This window comes from Pogoniulus pusillus, chromosome 28 (assembly GCF_015220805.1).
Source record: "Pogoniulus pusillus isolate bPogPus1 chromosome 28, bPogPus1.pri, whole genome shotgun sequence".
Lineage (NCBI taxonomy): Eukaryota > Metazoa > Chordata > Aves > Piciformes > Lybiidae > Pogoniulus > Pogoniulus pusillus.
The window spans coordinates 14,258,902-14,274,792 of NC_087291.1; the positions used below are offsets into that span (position 1 = coordinate 14,258,902).

Below are 15,891 nucleotides of genomic sequence, written 5' to 3' on the forward strand. Positions count from 1 at the left end.
CTTAAGGAAGATCGCTGTTTCTATCTTTTAGTAACTGAAATTAGATCAGAAAATTGGCTGTTGTTTAGATCCCTCTGCAAAACATTTCTTTCAGTTCATGAGCTATGTATTAGAACAGTAAATTGAGATCACAGGATGTTAGGAGTTGGAAGGGACCTAAAGAGAGTATCAAGTCCAACTCCTCTGCCAGAGCAGGACCATACAATCAAGCTCAGGTCACACAGGAATGCATCCAGGCAGGCCTTGAAAGTCTCCAGAGAAGGAGACTTCACAACCTCTCTGGGGAGCCTGTTCCAGTGCTCTGGGACCCTTACAGGAAAGAAGTTCTTCCTCGTGTTGAGGTGGAACTTCCTGTGCTTAAGTTTACATCCATTGCCCCGTGTCCTGTCACAGGGTACAAGTGAGCAGAGGCTGCCCCTTCCTTCCTGACCCCCAGCCCTCAGGTATTTATAGACATTTCTTTGACCTGCTCTCAGTCTTCTGCTCTCTAGGCTCAAAAGCCCCAGAGATCCTTCTGGCATTCTGATTTTAATAGTCAGCTTTCTGCTTGCATGTCAGATAACAGGACTGATATTGGTTATAAATCCTGGGTGCTGGACTGGTATCGGTGACATTTTTTTGTGCAATCTGTTGCTGATTCTTATGGTAAATGATATCCAGTGTCAGTCTTTGGATGCAAATGTGTTCTTCTGAATGCTGTTTGTACTATTACCATTTATTAGTGGAAGGTTTAGAACTACCGTTTTTGATAAACTCATTATGTGACAGAAGGAAGCAGAACATCTGTAATCAACTCTCTGTCACATTAAAACATTGGAGCTGCACTTAAGTCATAGGGGTTGGAACTAAGCCACAGGAAGATGTCTTTCTGTTTCCCAAAGTATACTTCTGGTTTTTAAATACTGCTGTCATGCAAGGCTGGATAGACCTAATTTGCCTTAGGGTTGAAGTCTGAAGCATTTCAACTTTGAACTTAAGAAAGGAGAAGAATCTGAACTTTGTCTTGTTGCTCTTTATTTCACATCTGTCAAACAGAAAAAGCCATAAAGAGTAACAGTTACTGAATGTGAACTGCATCTCATTCCTTAAATGTAAATTCATGTATTTTCAAATGTCAAGAGCAGGCAATCCACCCTCCAGCAGAAACTGTTTTGTGTGGTAAGGGCTTGTCAGCATTTTATTATAATTCTGTTCTTCAGGCTCTAAAAATTTGCTTCAAGCTGAGAGCCGAACGTGAAATATCAGCCTGATGCTAAACTTGCTTTATCAAATTTGGATGAAATTGCCTTCCCTTTGCACAGTTCAGAGGTTCAGCTGAAAAGAACTGTGTTGCTTTTGACCATTCTGCTGGATATATTACTCGACTACTTTGTAGGTAGTTGGTGTTTTTATGGTGCTTGTGTGAAGCTCTTGGATTGTTTTCTTTAAATGGGGCCCCAAAAATTAACATGTGGATGAGATTTTACCTCCTATTGCCTCACTTGAAGATAGAATCATTTTGATTGGAAAAGATCTTTAGGATCACTGAGTCCAACCATTGTCTAACTCTATCAAAACCATGTCCCTCTGCACCACCATCTCCAGGGCTGGTGTTCTGTGTATTATAGTTCCTAACTGCACCCACAGAGCTTGACTTAAAATTCTCTGAATTAGAATGAATCTTTTTTTCTTGAGGCTGAACAGGGATGATGCTTTCAGCCTGTCTTCATAGCAGAGGTGCTTCACTCATCTGATGATCTTTGTAGGCCTCCTCTGGACCCACTCCAGCAGGTCTGTGTCTCTCTTGTGTTGGGGGCCCCCATAGCCAAAGACAGACAGCTCCTGATTTTAAACTTTCCTGATGATGACAAAACCCCCCAATGCTTTTAGAATGAGTGATTTCAAATGAAACAGTCTTATCTATTGTCAGGAGGGTGCAAAGGACAACTGTCTCATCTTCCTGCAGCTCTTTGACAGGAGTCAATATGAAGCCATCATGTTGCAGCTTAAATGCGGAGTGAAATACTTCACACAGTAAGACCTAGCTTATGTTCAAACTCATCTGCATGAAGTTTTGACTACATGAAAGTTTTCTGATCCTAATTTAGCTCTTTCTTTTAAACAGTACAAGCTAAAACTGAGGAGGAAGATCTGAAATGAAATTAGGTATAACCCTACAGTTTTCTCAGTGTAAGCAAATGTGGGTGCAGCTGAGGAACAAGCGGTCTTTACTGCACTCCATCTCTTTATATCCCAATTTAGTCTGCTCTTCTGTGTCCTTCATTAGATTAGAAAGTTAGGTTAGCAACAAGGCTGAGGATTTTCCTAGACTCCAAAAAGCAAGTTGGGACATAGAGCAAATAGAGCAGAAGAGAATGGCTAACAGTTAGGATTTCATTTTTCCTATTTAGTTGGTGTATTTATCCTAGCTAAGGGGCCCTGGAGGTGTGATTTTATAACTGCAGAATTATTCTGCCTGTCCTTTTTCATTACTTGGTGCTGCACTTAATATATTGGGTTATGTTTATATAACTTGATTGCTTGGGTCAATTAATTTGTCAAAAGTTTGGATGCTTTTGATTTTAATAAGCCTCTCTAAAGATTTAATCTGAATCATTTGGGACAGTAATGGCTGGCAGGTAACATCGTGCTTCAGATTCTGTATTGCAGGTGCTCTGCTAATAGAGGATCTTCCTTCTGCAGGCAGGATCATAGAATCATAGAACTGCAAATAAAGATGTCTTTCAATATATTTGGAAAAGTATAGGCAAGTCTAAGCTATGATTCAGATGAATGTCCTCTTCAATTAGAACTTTGAGATTGATGTAAGTAATGTGATCAGATGGCATAAATGGCAAAAACAATGGGAGGAGAAAAGGTTCAAAACAGATGCCTGGCAGCAGCTTTTCACAGAAACAAAATATGTGTGGAATGACCTTCCAGACATGATTATGCTGTGGAGAGTTAAATATTGGGCTGTTCTAGAGATCATCCAGGGGTGTGTGAAGCACAGTAAACTTTGAAATGGTGGGACCCATTACAATGCACTTATTTTTGCATCTTCTTGGCTAGGGGCAATCTCTTGTCACTGGTCCTCAGCGATAAGACAAGGAGCAATGGCTCTTAACTGGAACATAGAAAGTTTTAACTTCAACACAAGGAGAAGCTTCTTTGCAGTGAGGGTGACAGAGCACTGGAACAGGCTGCCCAGAGAGGTTGTGAAGTCTCCTCTGGAGACTTTGAAATCCTGCTTGGATGCGTTCTTGTGTGAACTACCCTAAGAGATCCTGCTTTGGCGAGGGGGTTGGACTTGTTGATCTCTAGAGATCCCTTCCAACCTCTAATGCTCTGTGATTCTGTGATACAGAGATATTACTGCTGGTTTTGCTGTTGGTTGTACATAGTTTACATCATCACAACACACTGTGCATCAGTACCCTCTCCTTGGTTTGGGTTTGGGGGAAACTTGCATGGTTTCTTTTGATTGTTTTTGTTGTTTTAATTTACGTAGGTTTTGCCTTCTTTTTATCTGCTTATTTGTAGGTTTCTTCTGAATTTGCTGCATCCTGTCCTCATGATATTACGCTAGCATGCTGTGGAGCCGTGATGGTTGTGAAGTCCCTCACTAGCAGTGAAGAAAAACCATTTGCTGTGGCAGAAAGGTGTGTCTGGTTTCTACTCTTTAGACATGGAGGAATTCCTTCTGGAATATATTAGCTTGTCTCTTTGCTGTTGGCTTTTTAATGCTTCTTACAGAAAGTTTGAGGTGTTTTTTTTTAGATCAAGAGCGATTATCTGTGCTTAATTGAGACAGAGCTATAATGCTTCTTATAGTACTACTGCTTAGTCCTACAAGTAGGCTGTGAAAGCAGACATGATTCATACGTGGATAAGAGTAAACTGCAGTTTGTATAAATTAAACGTAGAGCTTCAGGTTTATATTTTCATTCCAGTTATAAATATGTCTGAGGAAAGAAAACTGTCTCTAGGCAGTAATAGCTAAATTGCTGTTGTGCACTTAGGGTTTCTCTGAAGTCAAACATTGATTGTAAAACTGTGCAGTTCATCATCAGTGTTTCTATCTTTGAGTAACTTAGCTTTGACTAAAAAGTAATCATAGGCACAGAAAAAATGCTCTCCTCTTCTGCAGTTTATGGGTATATATATTCTGAGCATAAATTCTACAGTGATCAAAGCGAGAAAGATTAATTTCTGACCAGGAGATGAGAGATTCTTTTCTATGAAACAGCATAATTTGTAGTCAGTTTGTGATCTTTGGGGACAAAAGCAGGAGTGTAGAGCCACAATATCTACAGAATCAATAGTCTGACCAGTTTTGTATTGGTTATGTTTCAGTGACTGAAATCCTATACAAGTTGCGTTTACTTACTCGGTTCTCATTGATTTTCCTTTTCCCTCTGTGTGACAGATCTGACCTCACAATAACTTGGACACTTCATAATCAGAAGGTTGCCAAAAAAATAGATATTTTTTTTTACAACTTTGGTTTAATATAGCAATTATTGATCAAATTTCTATGGAAAGTACTATAATGAGAGGACAAAAAGTCTTTGGAGGGTAGGTACGCCTGGTTTGTCTCCAAATGACTAAAAAAAAACCTTAAACCCTCTCAAACATCTTTTACTGTATTAAAATATGCAGTGCATATGACTGTGTGGCTGTTGTGTTATTGACAGTTAGTTGTCCTAACAGACAGATGTGCTGTCATTCAAAAGTCACACCAATAAATCCTGTAAAACATTGCAAACATGAAAGTATTTGAGTTTTGCCTCAAATAAATTACAGCTCTTGCATGCTGTTGCAGATATTCCCAGACTTTACTGCTTTTCATTTTCAATGCTTTAGAAATAAGATATTAAAAGTAAGTAAAATGTTAATGGTAATGATTGGATGTGAGTAATTGAAGAAGAAATAAACCTAGAATGTTCAGGAATTAGCATGAGAGAAGGGAGGGAATCATAGTCTTTTGGATTGTTACAAAAATAATTGGTTAATTATCATAATTACATTCTTGTTCATGATATCAAGGTCAAAGAAAAGAATGGTAGCAGTAGAGGGATGTCATTGTGCTGATTCTGGCAGATATTGAGGAAATGAGTTTGGTTGTGCTGAAAAGAGATAGGTGAATATCAAACCCAGAGGACTGTGCTGTGCTTCATATTCTTTACCATCTGCGCTGGGAATCCCAGGTTCAGCCATGGACTGGGAAAGGATGGAAGGTTTCATCTCCTGCTGTTCCCTTTCACTTCTCAAAAAGTGCTGTTCTGAGCATAATGTTACAATGGAATGTAGATATTTTTAATAGTGGCTTAAAAGTTTAGCTTTTCTAAGAGAGGAACATTAGGTTCTGGGTTAAATGTTTGCGGTTTGAAACACTGAACAAATTATTTATTGTGGTTTAACAGTTTTTCATTGGTCATTAACAAAGGTGATTAATGTTTTCATCACATGGCTGTTGGCTGCTTCTCTCTCTTATTCCAGAAATCATTAATAATAAGAGGAACTGTTTATTTTGACCTGTTCAGTGGTAGAAATGAAATTGAATCAGAGTGGTTTGGGTTTGAAGGGACCTCCAAAGGTCCTCTAGTCCAACTCCCCTGCAGTCAGCAGGGACATCCTCCCCTAGATCAGGTTGCTCAGAGCCTTACCAAGCCTGGCCTTGAATATCCTCCGGGATGAGGGCTCAACTACCTCTCTGAATAACCATGAGAATGGTGAGAGCCTGGAATGGGTTGCCCAGGGAGGTGGTTGTGACCCCATCTCTGGAGGTGTTGAAAGCCAGGCTGGATGAGGCTGTGGGCAGCCTGCTCCAGGGTAGGGTGTTCCTGCCCATGGCAGCGGGGTTGGAACTAGATGCTCCTTGTGGTCCCTCCCAATCATGACTGATTCTATGATTCTGTAATTCTAAACCAAATAGATGCTACTGGACAGTATTAATGGATGCTAAAATGTATTTTCAGTAGTCCATGGTACCAGCTCAACTTACTAACAGAGAAGATATGGTGAGAAATGTGTTAAAAGAGCTACTTTGAACATGCAGTGTTATTACTTTACATCATCCCTGGCAATGTAGCACCATGCAAAGTAGAAACCCAAAACTTTACCAGCTGAATAAACATGAGAGTGTTTTGTTTGGTTTTTATGCAAAATTCTTGTTGTGGTAGTCAGAAAATGTTTCTTTCCAAGTTCTCTAACACCATGTTTTGCTTTCTCTAATTTAATTTTCTTCTTTCAATAAACATTCTTGTGTATAAGCTTGAAATAGCAGTAAGGGTACAAAACTGAGTGTTCAGAGCTTGTGTCTAAAATGACAAAAGCAATGAAGTTTGTTCTTTTTTTCTCCCTGAGCTTAACTGGCTGATCTGATTTAGCTAAAAACTTTGTAAAGATGTCATGTTGATGGACATAAGGAGCTTGAAAACATCATCTGAACATTTGGCAAATGTAAATGTGAATTTGAGAGAAAGTCAGAATGGAGACAAGTTTTGAGTAAGAATATGAAGTTCTGCATCATTCACTGCTACATCTGCCCTCAGTTCATCCTTTACAATGAAAGCAGTGCAAGGAGAGAGGGCCAGGGAGCACCTGGATGCCTCTGGTGTTGTGTGCTGCTCTCAGCCCTGACTGACAGTGTCTATGTGGGGTGGCTGCCACTTAGACACTTTGGCTTTTTGGACTCAGACTGTGCCAATGTGAATATACACTGTACTCTCAGCCCTAGAGCAAGGAAAGGATGTTGGCTGAAGGTGACCTTCGTTCTGGTAATGAGCTGGATGTGCTTTACAGTGATTCTAAAGCATAGTTTTCTGATGTCCCAAAAGATTTCACAGAATGTTAGGAGTTGGAAGGGACCTTTGGAGATCATCTGGAACAATCCCCCTGCCAGAGCAGATTCATCTAAGATCAGGTTTCTTTTTCACTTAAGTTTTATTGCCCCCCCCCCCCAGTTTTCAAGCCTGTGGCAGTTGGTGTTGCCCTTGCAAAGATTTGTGTGGCTTGACTTTTGGCAACAGGCTGCATCAATTCTCACTGCAAATATCTGTTTACTACCTGCCCAGCAGCTAGCCCTACTCTCTGGCTTCTCAGTGAAGAAAAGTGTCTTGTATCCACCCTTTAATCAGTGTGATCTGTTACTGGGCTTCTCCCATCATGCTGCTGGCTGTTATTCCTGCTTCACTCCTGCCTGTCAGGCATTGTGGGACCTGGGAGCCCTCCTGGCTTCCTCTGCATTGCATTATTTTTCAGTGGCTGGAAGGAAGAATTAGATAGTGATCCATGGACATCTCTATGAGATGCATTTAATGGATGGCCAAGCTGTCAAATGTTTGAAAGTGATGTAGGAGGAATGTTTCTTGCCAGTTCTAATAAGTCTCAGAAAGCTGAGATTAGCAGTAAGGGCTGAGGTTCTCCACTTGCCAGAGCAGCAGCTGCCTGCCTGCGAGAGCTCTGGAACCAGAAATTAAACTGTGGCCTGGCCTTGCTTGTAAAAATGTCAGCCTTTGCCTGCTGTGTTGATGACAATTTTTAGCTTTTCTTGTAAAGTGCTCCCTAATTAACCACTAGCCTGTGCCTCTTCTTGGGAATTAAATGTTTAATTTTGCAGAAAGAAAGGAAGAAATCTATTCCTCAGCCAACATGGAAGAGTTGGCAGCTGCGCCCCAACTCTTAGATATTGCTAAATCAGTTATTGAACTCAAATGGAAAGTCAGATTAAGACTTATAAAAACTGCATGATAATTTCATTTCCTTCTTATTGGTGTGACATGGACATGATATGCAGCCCCTCTGAGTCTGTCCTTTCTCTATTTTATTTGGGTGTGTATAAAGATGCTGCTTGAGCCAAGTCTCATTTCCTTTGTCCACACAATCCGTCATGAGCAATGCAATTAAACAGCTCATGAGAAATGGCATACTAGTAACATTTGCTTTAGGACTGTGCTTCACACACTTGAAAGAGTGCATCTTATCCATGTACTCTGGCCACAGAGAAACCCAGGCAGAAAACTGGAAGTATTACTAAAAGCATACAGAAACTGTAATAATATATGTGTTAATCATATGCTGCTCTTAGGATGTTAAGTACTGTCAGATGTGAGTTAATGCCTGAATTTTGACTCCAGAGCTGAGATTGGCCATTAGTCCATGCTGCAATATGTTTCTGATGCTTCCAAAATACAGATATTTCTGGTTTGGTTTGGTTTTTTGATAGGTGCCTTACTTCTGTTTCAAAATGAAAAACAGAGATGATCCAAGAGCTGGAACACCTCTGCTGTGAGGACAGGCTGAGAGAGCTGGGGTTGTCCAGCCTAGAGAAGAGAAGGCTTCAGCAAGGGGAACAAACCTTATAGCTGCCTTCCAATACTTGATGGGATACTACAGGAAGGCTAAGGAGGAAGTTCTTCACAGAGAGAGTGATTTGCCATTGGAGTGGGCTGCCCAGGGAGGTGGTGGAGTCACCATCCCTGAAGATGTTCAAGAAAAGACTGGATGAGACATTTAATGCTATGGTCTATGATTTCATAAGGGTGTCTAGCAGTAGGGCAATGGGGAATATTTTGAAGCTGAGGGAGAGTTGGTTCAGACTGGATCTTCAGAAGTTCTTCAGTACAAGGATGGTGAGACTTGGAACAGGTTGCCCAGGCAGGTCGTTGATGCCTCCTCCATAGGGATGGATGAGGCCTTGAGCAGCCAAGTCTACATATGAAGTGCCTCTGCCCGTGACAGGGAGGTTGGAGTAGATGATCTCTGAAGTCCTTTCCAGTGTAAACAATTCTATGGGATTGTTGGAAAAGATCTCATTTGGAACAATTTTCATTAAAAGGAAGAAAGTCATAATGGGGGTAGCAGAAAACTTGTTACAGGACCCTGCCACATACAAGAAAACGTTGTAGAAAGATTTTCAAGCCTAATGCATTTACACAACTTTTGTACCAGGAGAAAGAGTAGAATGCTGGAAATCAAAGGAATGAGGGAAATGAAAACTGCTACTTGCCTTCATCTGTATAAATAAGATCTCAGTCTTCTGTTGCATGATATCCTGCCCCATGGGGAAAGGAGCTTCCACAAGCCTGGCAGTAGTGATGCAGCAACCAGCAATCTGGCAGTGCCTTTTCACTCACAATGGCTCTTAATGAATACATTGCAACTTTGCATTACTCTGCTTCTTTCCCTTTATTGCATGCATGCTATTTGCAGGTCATGCTGACACAATAACTAACAATTGTTTTTCCAGTCTTTGATGGCTGTGTTCTAAACTATCTAGGCTGAGTGGAAACTAATCTTGAAAGTTGGAAATTGTTTGCAGGGAGAGATTTTGCAGACTTTTTAATCAACTAAATGAAATTTTCATCTTTGCTTTTTCAGAGGCGACTTGATTAGTTAATGATGCACCACACAGTGAAAGGAATTTCTAACTCATTTCCTAGATAAAAAGATTAGACCAGGAAAGATTTCTGGTTTATTACATTTGCAAGAGTTTCTGTGTTTTGAATGACATTTTGGGATACAAAGTGACTCCTCAGAAATACCATAAAATGAGAAAAAGCTTCAGGGCAACTGGTGCCGGCGGTGAGTGATGATGCTTCTATCTGGCAGTTCAGTCGGCTTGAATAATGCAGGGTTTATGTGATTTATTAACTTACAATGCTGAAATAGTATCTCCTAATATAAATGTTTCCCCCCAAAAAAGAACTTATTAAATGGAAAAGATAATGTTTTATTAATTTTTCTTCTTGGTTTTATATTCTTCTAGCCTGCAGCTGTAATGCAGCTGCTCTAAGTGCAAATGCAAATACCAGCTTGCTTAATGGGGTAATTAAAGACAGTGGAGGGAAGTTATGTAACAGATACTTACTAAGTGTAAAACATACTCAAGCCACACCAAGTGATATATTAAACTGTGTAATTGTGTCCTGAGGATGCATACCACTTCTTGAATAGTTCTTTTTCTGAAGTTGGATGTGGAAATAGAAAAAGGCCTTTCCTTAGTTCTGCAGACTCTGAATTCTTTTTTGTTCATTTTACTGGAGAAGGTTAATTTAACATTTTCCCCCATTATTAACCCAGCTTCCCCTGTATAGTTGAAAAACAATATAGTGAAATCTTGGCTAGCAGCTGCATTATCAAGAAGACCATTATGGGAAAACAGTTTTCAGGAAAATTGCTTTGTCTTCAAATTATACCCAGCATTGCTCTGCACAGCTTTGTGTTAGAGCATCCTGAATGTAATTGAGGACAGAATCCAAGGGCACAGTGCATTGTGTGCTTGAGCAAAGGAGACAAAACCTGCATGTTTAACATGTTCAGAAACGTGTGATTAGATAATTGAAGACTTAAATTTTCAGCTTTTGAAACTGGCCTTTGTTTGTCTTACTAAAACTAGTATGCAACACACTGGGAGAGCTTTCAGTATGCTAGTGGTATTGTATTTGGGTTACCCACTGGAATTGTTTTCATTTAGGGACAAAGTGTTAAATTCAAGTATAGTTGGCAATGTAAACATATACACATACTGTATATACATATAATATTCAATGTACATTTGAAAGGAAATTTCATTTGAAAGGCAGTTTCTTGCCTTCTAAAGAATGGAGCCTAAGCTGGCTTTGCTGTTAGAAGAAAGGTGTATAAGGGTACAACCTCATGTGTTTTAAATGAATTAAGTTTAGAGAAAGTGGCCAGGAGCTGGAATGTTCAAGCAATGTTTTAATAATGAAGTGGTGTATTATGGTACTGGAAAATCTGCAAGGTGTGCTCTGATGGCACATAAGACAGTGTTTTTGCAGCTCATTCCAGATCATTTTATAGAATCATAGAATCAGTCAGGGTGGATAAGGGACCACAAGGAACGTCTAGTTCCAACCCCCCTGCTGTGGGCAGGGACACCCTACCCTAGATCAGGCTTCTATTTTAGGCAGGTCCAGCTTGTTTCTGTCCTGAAGTATGAATGCCAGTATCAGTGACAGTCTTTCTCCTGCTTCTTGTCCTAATTTATATCTCTTAAGTATTTATTTTACGCTTCTTTACCTGACATTGTAGTCCAAGAATTTATTTCCACTCTCTGCCATCCTGTGCCCTGATGGAGACAGTGTTGAGAGCACAGGGCATCTGCTCTGGGTCTGCCAGTAAGGAAGGTAATTGCCAGCAAGGTCCATGCTTGGCTGTTGCAGTGATGCTTCTCATGCTGGTAGGATCACACCTGCTTAATTAGTCTCACACACAAGGCACAGTGTAATTGGTGTAATAAAATCTTTGATCATCACTCTCCAATTACTGTCTCTACTGGGAACTGCATGACTTGTGGTCCTTTAAGCCTTTATTATAATTCTGAGTGCTCTTTTATTTCTTTTTTTTCCTCTTGAGTAGGTCAAGAGGTATTTCTCTGGTGCCAGACAATACCAACTTGCTGAATTTCAATCTCTTCTAGCTTGAAAGAGTTTTGTGATAGTGCTTCTTAGGGAATCTGTTGTCAGTTTTTGCTTTTGAAATTGTGGGTGTTAGGGAGCTGGATTGTGTTGGTGTTGGGTTTTTTCCTTCTCTTGTGTTCGTTTGGTTTGGTTTGAACTAACTACTCCATGAAAAGAATCTTTTCTAAACAACCCCAAAAATCATCACCTCAAGCACCACACTGAGGGGAATATGTTTGGCTGTAGAATAGCTGGATTAAATCAGTAATAATTAACTAAAATGTGCTCTTTCCATGGAAATTGTTAATATTGTGATGGTTTGTGTGTTCCTGTAGTATGTGTTTGTGGTCAAAGCTTTGCAGATATTTGCCAGTTCAGAAAAGTGATTGTCTGGAAGGGAAGCTTGTGAAAAACAGGAGGATAGGGAAGAGGCTGTTTTATGAATGAAGGTGTTAAAGAACTTCAATTGCTGTGTAAGTAAGTACAATTTAAGGTCTTCATTATTGCAGAAGGGAGGAATGTACTCCAAATCTGGAAGAGAGCAAAGGCTTAATCTAATTTAGGTGTCTGCGGTTGAGTAGGTAACGTGGGCACCTCTTCAACACTCAAAAAACACTTTGATATTTTAGGGCAAGATTCATCTGACTAATTTTAGAGATGTACTTCCAGGCAGGATAAATTGTATCTTACTAACTAGATCTTTATTGACTGTAACAAAGTATAGCTGAAATGTAGATAACAACAATGGACACTGATGAATCCTATTCTGGATATGCATTGGAGAACTCCCACAGGCAGTGCAGTGTTGCATATTTCCATCAAAATGCATCTGAAGTAGTTGCAAGAAAATTATATCCATTCTTTCCCAGCACAGTAGTATGAAAGTTTTAAGCACTTGATTAATGGGGAAAAAAAAGAATCAAAGGCATTGTGTGTTTGACTGATTTATGCTGAAAAGTGTTGTTTATCTTTGAACTCTCAGCTTGGAGGTCAGACTGGATTGTGTAACTTTTCCTTTGTTTCAGAACATTCTGTGCAGATGTAACTGAACAGAAAGGTTTCTCTCAGATAGAAAAGCAGGGCAGACCTCACTAGCTGGTGTCTATCTCGGATGCAGTGAATGCAGGCTTGGGAACTGACCCCAGCCCTAATAAATTTCAGTCAGCTAATAGTTGGAGAGAAAAATTCTGATGAGTGATTCTGACCCATTGTCTGCAGCTTTCTTTAGGAATACTGAAAGCTTTACTTGAGTTTGCTTTTTGTGTCTCTTTATGTACCTTTCTGTACAGGCTGGAGAGCAGCCAGAAAGAAAGGGATCTGGGAGTACTGGTAGATAGTAGCTGAATGTGAGCCAGCAGTGTGCCCAGGTGGCCAAGAGAGCCAATGGCATCCTGGCCTGGATCAGGAGCAGTGTGGCCAGTAGGACAAGGGAGGTTATTTTCCCCTGTATTCAACACTGTTCAGGCCACACCTTGAGTGCTGTGTCCAGTTCTGGGCTCCTCAATTCAAGAGAGATGTTGCAGTACTGGAAGGTGTCCACAGGAGGGCGACAAAGCTGTGAGGGGCCTGGAGCACAGCCCTGTGAGGAGAGGCTGAGGGAGCTGGGGGGGTGCAGCCTGCAGCAGAGGAGGCTCAGGGCAGAGCTCATTGCTGTCTGCAACTACCTGAAGGGAGGCTGCAGCCAGGTGGGGTTGGTCTCTTCTGCCAGGCAACCAGCAAGAGAACAAGGGGACACAGTCTCAGGTTGTACTGGGGGAGGTGTAGGCTGGATGTTAGGAGGAAGTTGTTGCCTTAGAGAGTGATTGGCATTGGAATGGGCTGCCCAGGGAGGTGGTGGAGTTGACATCCCTGGAGGTGTTGAAGCAAAGCCTGGCTGAGGCACTTAGTGCCATGGTCTGGTTGATTGGCCACGGCTGTGTGCTAGGTTGTGCTGGCTGAGCTTGGAGGTCTCTTCCAACCTGGCTGGTTTTATGATTCTGTGACTCTAGCTGTTGAGGCTCACTTATATACATCAGAGAAATAATTTCCAACTAAGTATGACTATTGCTAAGTCACTGCCAACATATCCAGAGTAAACGAAATGTTCTTCTTTTCACTGTTGTTCTGTTCTTCCAGTTGGTTGATAAACTGGCAAACAAAAGGTGCTTTCAGAAGTTTCCTTTTACACTTTTAATCTAACTTGGGTATGGTCATTTGGTGCATGTGTGTATTTTTAAATGAAAATGCTGAGCTGTTTGGTATGCCTGAAAGAGTTAATGTCATGCATTATATTACAACAGTAGAGCTTTGGGAAATGAGATGCTAAGAATTGCCAGCAGCACTGTGTAAGTAAGCTTCTGTATCTTTTAAAACTTGTAGCCAACAAATTTATTTTGAATTGAAGAGAAATTGTAAAAAATCACCGAGGGAAGTATAACAACAGCTTCATCATTCAGTTTTGGAAGAAGGAAAGGCTTTTTTGTAGCCATATCAATAGCAATGGTCTTTAGCAAGCTCTCTTTGTGGTGCATAGCAATAAGACAAGGAGCAACGGATGCAAATGGGAACATAGAAGGTTTCAGCTCGACATGAGGAGAAACTTCTTTACAGTGAAGGTCACAGAGCACTGGAACAGGCTGCCCAGAGAGGTTGTGGTCTTCTTCTCTGGAGGCTTTCAAAACCCACCTGGATGCATTCATGTGTGGGCTACCCTAGATCACAGGATTACAGGATGTCGGAGTTTGGAAGGACCCAAAGAGAACATCGAGTCCAACCCCTCTGCCAGAGCAGGACCATGCAATCTAGCTCAGGTCACACAGGAATGCATCCAGGCAGACCTTGAAAGTCTCCAGAGAAGGAGACTCCACAACCTCTCTGGGGAGCCTGTTCCAGTGCTCTGGGACCCTTACGGTCAAGAATTTCTTCCTCATGTTGAGGTGGAACTTCTGTGCTTAAGTTGACATCCATTGCCCCTTGTCCTGTCACAGAGTACAAGTGAGCAGAGGCTGCCCCTTCCTTCCTGACCCCCAGCCCTCAGGTATTTATAGACATTTCTTTGACCTGCTCTCAGTCTTCTGCTCTCTAGGCTCAAAAGCCCCAGAGATCCTTCTGGCATTCTGATTTTAATAGTCAGCTTTCTGCTTGCAAGTCAGATAACAGGACTGATATTCTTGGTTATAAATCCTGGGTGCTGGACTGGTATCGGTGACATTTTTTTGTGCAATCTGTTGCTGATTCTTGTGATAAATGATATCCAGTGTCAGTCTTTGAATGCAAATGTGTTGAGGTGATCCTGCTTTGGGAGGGAGGTTGGACTCGATCTCTGGAGGTCCCTTCCGGCCTCTAATGTTCTGTGATTCTGTGAAAACTCTTGGTCTCAGAAGTTACCAGGAGTGACTGAATGCTACTCATGAAAGCACTTCATGCCAGAACGCAAAAATATTCTTAGTTTCTGCAGAAAATAATAGTATTCCTGATGTCCTATATACATTCTAAACGTTATACTTCCTTTTGTGTACTGAAACTAGCTGCTTGGCAGCATATTTTGTAGATAAATACACAGTAAGGCTTGTTTCTCTTTCCCCCATGGTGTATCACAGATGGAGTAAATGGGGCTGTAACTCCCCTGGGTGTTAAGAAATGCACTACCTTGGTTTGGATGCTGTGGTTGCATCATTGCCTCCCTGCTAAAGCTGTCTGATTCAGTCTGGCACACTGGATGCGAAGCTCTGCTAGATTTAATCTCTGTATGGATTGTTAATTATCAAAACAGAGGCTGTAATGTATTACAAATATTTACTGGACTGTAAGTGCTCTCATGCCTGCATAGTCTGATAGATCTGAAAGGCAGTGGTGAGCAGGTAAAACATAGAATTAGTAACTGTACCAAGAGTTTTGTCTTGCTTAATTAAAATCTTTATATTTCAACCTGGCAGAAATCTCTCCCTCTGGAGTTCAGTCAACAATTTCAGGTTTGACTCTTCAGATGATCACTTTTAGATGACATCAAATATGATTGACCTGAATACAATCTGTGTCCAGAAATACTCTGTATGTGTTGAATTCCCTTTTTTTTCACGAGTGATGTATGTTGAAACACAGAATATAGTTGGAATCCATGCAGGTCTATCTGCTTTGTACATTCACTTCCCATCCGTGTATTTTTCCACAAACTAGTATGTATGCAGTGATGAAATTCGTTTTAAAGATCCCCTTACTTCTTCCCTTCTCCCTTCTCCCCCCTTTTTTCTCTCCTCCCTTCTCCTCCCTTTTTTCTCTCCTCCCTTCTCCCCTCTTTTTTCTCTCCTCCCTTCTCCCCCCTTTTTTCTCTCCTCCCTTCTCCTCCCGTTTTTCTCTCCTCCCTTCTCCTCCCGTTTTTCTCTCCTCCCTTCTCCCCCCTCCTTCTCCCTTTTCCCCCTCCCTTCCCCTCTCTTCCCCTCCCTTCCCCTCCTTTGTTTCTCCCCTCCCTTGTTTCTCCCCTCCCTTGTTTCTCCCCTCCCTTGTTTCT

At 41.2% G+C, this 15,891-nt stretch overlaps 1 protein-coding gene across 1 annotated transcript in view; it reads left to right on the forward strand.

Moving 5' to 3' along the window:
* THSD7A (thrombospondin type 1 domain containing 7A) overlaps nucleotides 1-15,891 on the forward strand; it is a 278,576-nt gene that overhangs the window by 34,590 nt on the left and 228,095 nt on the right. Inside the window, exon 2 of the mRNA XM_064166895.1 lies at nucleotides 3,523-3,641. The gene's annotated coding sequence lies outside the window, so the exon portion shown is untranslated. The remainder of the gene's footprint in view (nucleotides 1-3,522; nucleotides 3,642-15,891) is intronic.